The sequence below is a fragment of the Chenopodium album genome, chromosome 17, assembly GCF_948465745.1.
Source record: "Chenopodium album chromosome 17, dcCheAlbu1.1, whole genome shotgun sequence".
NCBI lineage: Eukaryota > Viridiplantae > Streptophyta > Magnoliopsida > Caryophyllales > Amaranthaceae > Chenopodium > Chenopodium album.
This window is the reverse complement of record NC_137850.1, coordinates 13,852,348-13,857,707: the sequence shown is the minus strand read 5'-3', so window position 1 is coordinate 13,857,707 and position 5,360 is coordinate 13,852,348. Positions and strand designations below refer to the sequence as shown.

The 5,360-nt window shown below is 32.5% G+C and overlaps 1 long non-coding RNA gene across 2 annotated transcripts; it reads right to left on the bottom strand.

Annotated features, from left to right (window-relative positions):
* Positions 1 to 1,448: 1,448 nt before the first annotated feature.
* Positions 1,449 to 4,905, bottom strand: LOC145587626 (uncharacterized). 2 transcript variants are annotated; one of them, XR_014101330.1, is made up of 4 exons: positions 4,678 to 4,905; positions 3,996 to 4,104; positions 2,547 to 3,262; positions 1,449 to 1,913 (listed from the first exon to the last, which is right to left on the bottom strand). It is a non-coding gene; the product is annotated as an uncharacterized LOC145587626 (long non-coding RNA). The 2 variants fall into 2 exon arrangements; XR_014101329.1 differs by having other exon boundaries at positions 2,547 to 2,612.
* Between the last annotated feature and the right edge of the window lie 455 nt (positions 4,906 to 5,360).

Here is a 5,360-nt window from a genome sequence, read left to right as displayed (position 1 = left end):
AAACCCCTTCTAACTTGCTGCCCAATTACCCTAACGTGTTTATGATTAGACCAATTACAACCTAACCCGTTCTTGCAAATTATCTAATTAACCAAACTAGATAATGATAAGAACAGATTTTAAGCCGATATTTATTTATGACCCAATTTCAATTTAACCCAAAATCGATTATGACTAGAACCAATAATGACCCTGCCCGGTTTTAGCCCAGCTATTTTGAACTGAAACCCGCTATAAACCCGAACCGATCATGACCTAAACTGATATTGACACGGCCTGATTTACCTAATTAGTTTTGAACCAAAACTGTTTCCAAATCGACATATTTCAACCCAGACCGATTATGAACTGAACCGATAATGACCCAAACCAATTTCACCCGATCTGTTTTCAAACTGAAACCCGTTTTCAAACCGACCCAGATCAACCCAAACTGATTATGACCCGAATCGATAACAACCCGATCCGATTAAGACTCGATCTATTTTGAATCGAAACCCGCTATAAACTGGCAAAACCTGTTTTCAAACCGACCTAGTTCAACCCAAATTGATTATGACTCGAACCGATTACTACCCGATCTAATTAAGACCCGATCCGAATAGAAACCGCAATAAATATAACCAAACTGAACCGACCCAATAATTTTCAAAACCAATCCGAACCGACCCGTTGTTTATTTTAAACCGTTAAAACCCGACCCATTATAACCCGAAACCGATAAACCCAACCCAAAACTGAACCGTTTACCCGAATTGACACCCCTACTTTCTAGTATCATGTTAGGATGAAGCTTTGATTTTTATTTTTTTAGTGACGTACTAGGATTTGTTATTAATCATGTTAGTATCACTAGTACATAAACTTTAAGTAACACCCAAAAACTGTTACATAAAGTGATAAAAGTGTTGTTGTAGACAATAGGTAACACTTTAGTGGGTGATACATCCACCCATGTTACCTAAGGTCTTATGTAACACTTTGAATAATGTATGGTAATACTTTTAAAAGTGTTACAGTAAACCCTCTTATGTAAAACTTTTTTATATTATTAGTATCATTTTTAAAGTGTTACTATTTATATCTTATGTAATACTTACTTATCTTTAGTAACATTTATCAATCATATAATAACACTTTAACCGGAATTATGTATCACTTCTGTAAACTAATGTAACACCTTATTAATTTTTAGGTAACATTTGTCACTCATCTTTTGACACATAGTAACACTTTACTCGATATTATGTATCACTTTATAAAAACTAATATAACACCTTATTAATTATTAGGTAACATAATCATAATAATAATAATAATAATAGCAGCAGTTGTTGTTGTTGTTGTTATTATAGAATATTAACCAAAACCTAATATATTACTACTACAAAAAAAAAAAAAAAAAAAAAAAAAAAAAAAAAAAAAAAAAAAAAAACAATCCCAATAAATACCAATAATTTGAATTGATAAAATTTCATAAGTATCTTATAAAAAAAAACATCCAATAAACAAAACAAAAAAAAAGTCATGAACTTCGGTCTCTAGATAAGACTTCCAAATTCCAAAACAAAAAAGGAATATAAGTCATTAGTAATAACAAATAGCAGTAACAGCAGCTAGCAGTAACAAAAGATTGCAGCAGACAGAAGTGAAAGTAGCCCGCGCATCAGCAAGCCAAACCAGCAACTAACAGTAGAAGCAGACAGCAATATCAGCAGACATCAGTGAATGCAGCGCGCATCAGAAACAGCAGCAGACAACAGAAACATAACACCAGCAGGAAACAGTCACATAACAGCAGCAGACAGCAATAACAGAGGCAGTAGACAGCGATAGCTACATATATGCGACCATGTTTGTTGTGGCATCCTTACTTGCTACTCTAATTCTTCATCTTGATTCGTTTGCTCGTCCTATATATGTGTGAAAAGCATCATTATCAAACAAGCAGAACAATAACACTTAGTGCTTTCTAAAAGAGAATGTATTAACTTTACCAATACATCTCAAGTAAAACTTATCTGAAAATGTGCTAGGGACTTGTATAAAGAGCCAATAAAAAGATATGGGGGTGTATAAACATAAGGCAATCAAAATATATTGTGAATTTGACATATATTGAGTTCTTCAGTGAGTTCAATGTTAAAAATAGCTGAATAAATTCAAACATAAAATATTGTAGGGAAATCAATCAAGTGACCAAAGTTTAAAACCTTATATGCATCACAATAATGAATTCAATTTTGTTTAGTGCTTTTCATGAAATGGGTACTTATTAAACGGATGCCTAGTAACATGATAAAATGACATAGACTCGAAAAAATAGGCTTTGAATCAGAGCAATATCAGGCTATAATGCTGTATCATCATCACAATCTATAGCAGAACAAGTTTTTTAGCTAATGTATCTGCCAAATTCTTCTAGGCTATATCATCACCCTCACAATCTGCCAAATGCATAGACCTTTGTTCTGTAGAATTATGTATGTCATAGGACCTCTACTAGCCACTTCACTGATTAGGATATGAGTTTAAGAGCTTAATACCTTTGTTAGGCAGACAATAATGATCCCAGGCCACCTGCCTGCAGATTTGAGTACCTGAGCATCTGACTTCACATAAAACAAAGTCTAGATTAATTTCTTACATAACCTTAGTAGAAAGGGTATTGCAGGCATTAAGTTTGGTATTCGTAGGGTTCAAAATTAGGAAATACAGGCCAACAACCATAAGACTCCAAGGCATTAATTTTTTTTCCATGAATTTAAGCAAAAAATAAATAATGAGAGAGAGAGTCGGGAACAACGAAAGAGCACCTGACTGACTGCAAATTCAAATACCTTAGAACAGATAGAGATAAAGAGCACCTGACTGACTGCAAATTCAAATGCCTGAGCAGAGAAAGAGCAAAAGAGCACCTAACTGACTGCAAATTCAAATACCTGAGCATCGAAAGAGCACCTGAGCTCCTTATTGCGCATAAACAAAGTCTAGATTAATTTCTAACATATTTTTAGTAAAAAGGGTATCGTAACAGTTAACTAAATGTAATTTAGGTCCTTATGAAATTAAGAGTGACCCTCTGAATATTCAACAGCTTATGGGTATTCAACTGCCACTATAATATCAAACCTCGAATAGCTTAGAGATTTTTTTGCACCCAGGATATAGCTCTTGTTTTCCATCTTCAACTAACTTATAAAACTTCTTAGCCTCAACATTGGGCTCATCTCCAACCCCTTCATACCTTTATGCCACATCTCTATGAACATCATATATCAAATGTTCAATATCAGCATGCATATCTTCAGTATCCAATGCATGTCTATTAAATAAAAGGAATGGATAATAGCAAGCTAAGAAAAACAAATCCAATGCATGTCAGGAAGTTATTAATCATGATAATTTCCACTATCAAAGGTGGAAAAATCAAAGGCCAGGATAATAGAAAGAAAAGCAAATCCAATGCATGTCATATAAAATATATTATAGTTTTTTCTCGTTATACTTACAATAATCAACGAAAGAAAACTAATACAAATACAAAGTAAATTATATAATTTTACTTATCTATACTTTTTCATAAATATATATGGTTTTTCACATATTTCTAGACTAGCCCTATACAAAGGCTTCTGAAATTATATTTTAAATAAGAGGTTGGCTTGGACTCTAAATGACAAACTCATGGAATAGAGAGCTCATTCCTTCAAAAACTTATTGACATTTCTAAGCAATTCTAGTGAAAACCAAATCACTGTTTCCTTCACCTCCAATATAGCACATAAACATTCATAGACATACTCATTCATTAATTTAATTTAAATCCAAAGCTATGTATGATTCTAGCCCATCCAATCTTCTTGGTAAACCTCTCAATGTGAGCCACGTTTTAGTACTATATTTCTCTAAAGTATTCTTAGCTCTAACTTTCTTTGCGTATTGTTCATCCTCTAAAACGAATAAATAATTCGAAGGGATACATTGAGCCATACCTTATTGAACTTCTCAAAGGAATAGGATAGCTGCAACACCCACCCTTTAATAGCCTCCCTTGCAACAGCAATAGGCTTGTAGAACTCTGATCTTAAAATCCATAGATCACTGAAAACTAGAAATTTTTCAAAAACAAAAATAATTATACATCGAAATTAATTATAAATCTAGGAGAAAACCCAAAAACAATCACTGAAATAAGGTTATCAGAATTTCATAACTGCAGTTATAAGTATCATCAAAGTACCTCAATCTGACCCTATTTCTTCTATTATCTGACATCAACTAATAGCAAATCAATTCAAAAATATCAATAATAAAATATCAAAGTTAATTATAAACTGTGGATTAGAGGGCAAAAATAACGTAATAATAATCATGGAATCCCTGCCACGAATGACTATTTAAGTCGAAGTTCTACAACATAATCAATTCTGCATTTCCAAATAAATCAGGGCAATAAACATAAATCAGTTCATACAATTAAGAATTTAACAAAAACATCACAATAGCAATATCTAACATGCAGCAAATTCGAGTGAAAAGAGAAAATTCGAGCAGTAATAACAAAATTGATATGGCAAAACTGAAAGTGACATTCAAATCGAAAGAAATCAACAAATTATCACACAATTTCACCAATTTTATCAAAAACTCAACATAAAATAATTAAATTGATACCTGAAACTTTCGATTTGGGCGATCCAGCAATTCATTCGTATCAATTGGAAGCACTTCAAGCAAAAGAGAATCGAGCAGAAATGAGTAATCGAGTAACAAGAGATTCGAGCAATCAATTTGGGAGATTCGAGCAATCAATTGAAGGCAATTTAGGGTTCATCATTTCTGAGTAGGAGTGAGAATCCAGCGATATATACTTTTAAAGTTTTTATTTTATTACTTGTAGAGTTTTTCTTTTTCTCTTTTTTTTTTTTTTTTTTTTTTTTTTTGAGGAATTTTATTACTTGTAGAGTTGCACAGTATTACAGTAGTACTTTTCTTGTAAAAAAAAAAAAAAAAAAAGTTGTAGTACTCACTAGTCAGTAGTCAGTAGTCACTAGTTGACTAGTTCACTAGTGAAGGCCAAAGACAACGAGGTCAATTTACATAGTTGTCCTTATTAGAGTGCAGTATAGGAAAAGAGAGTAATGCCATGATGGGGCTTTATTTATAAGTTAGGGATGTTATAAAAATAAAGTAACACTTCTTAGGTGTTACTATAAAATGTTACGTATTTTAAAAGTGTTACTCTATAATGTTACTTATGTGAAAAGTGTTACTTTGTAATGTTACTAGGGGTGTCAATCGGGTTTTCGATTTAGTTTTGGGTTCGGTTTATCGGTTATCGGTTTGTAACAGGTCGG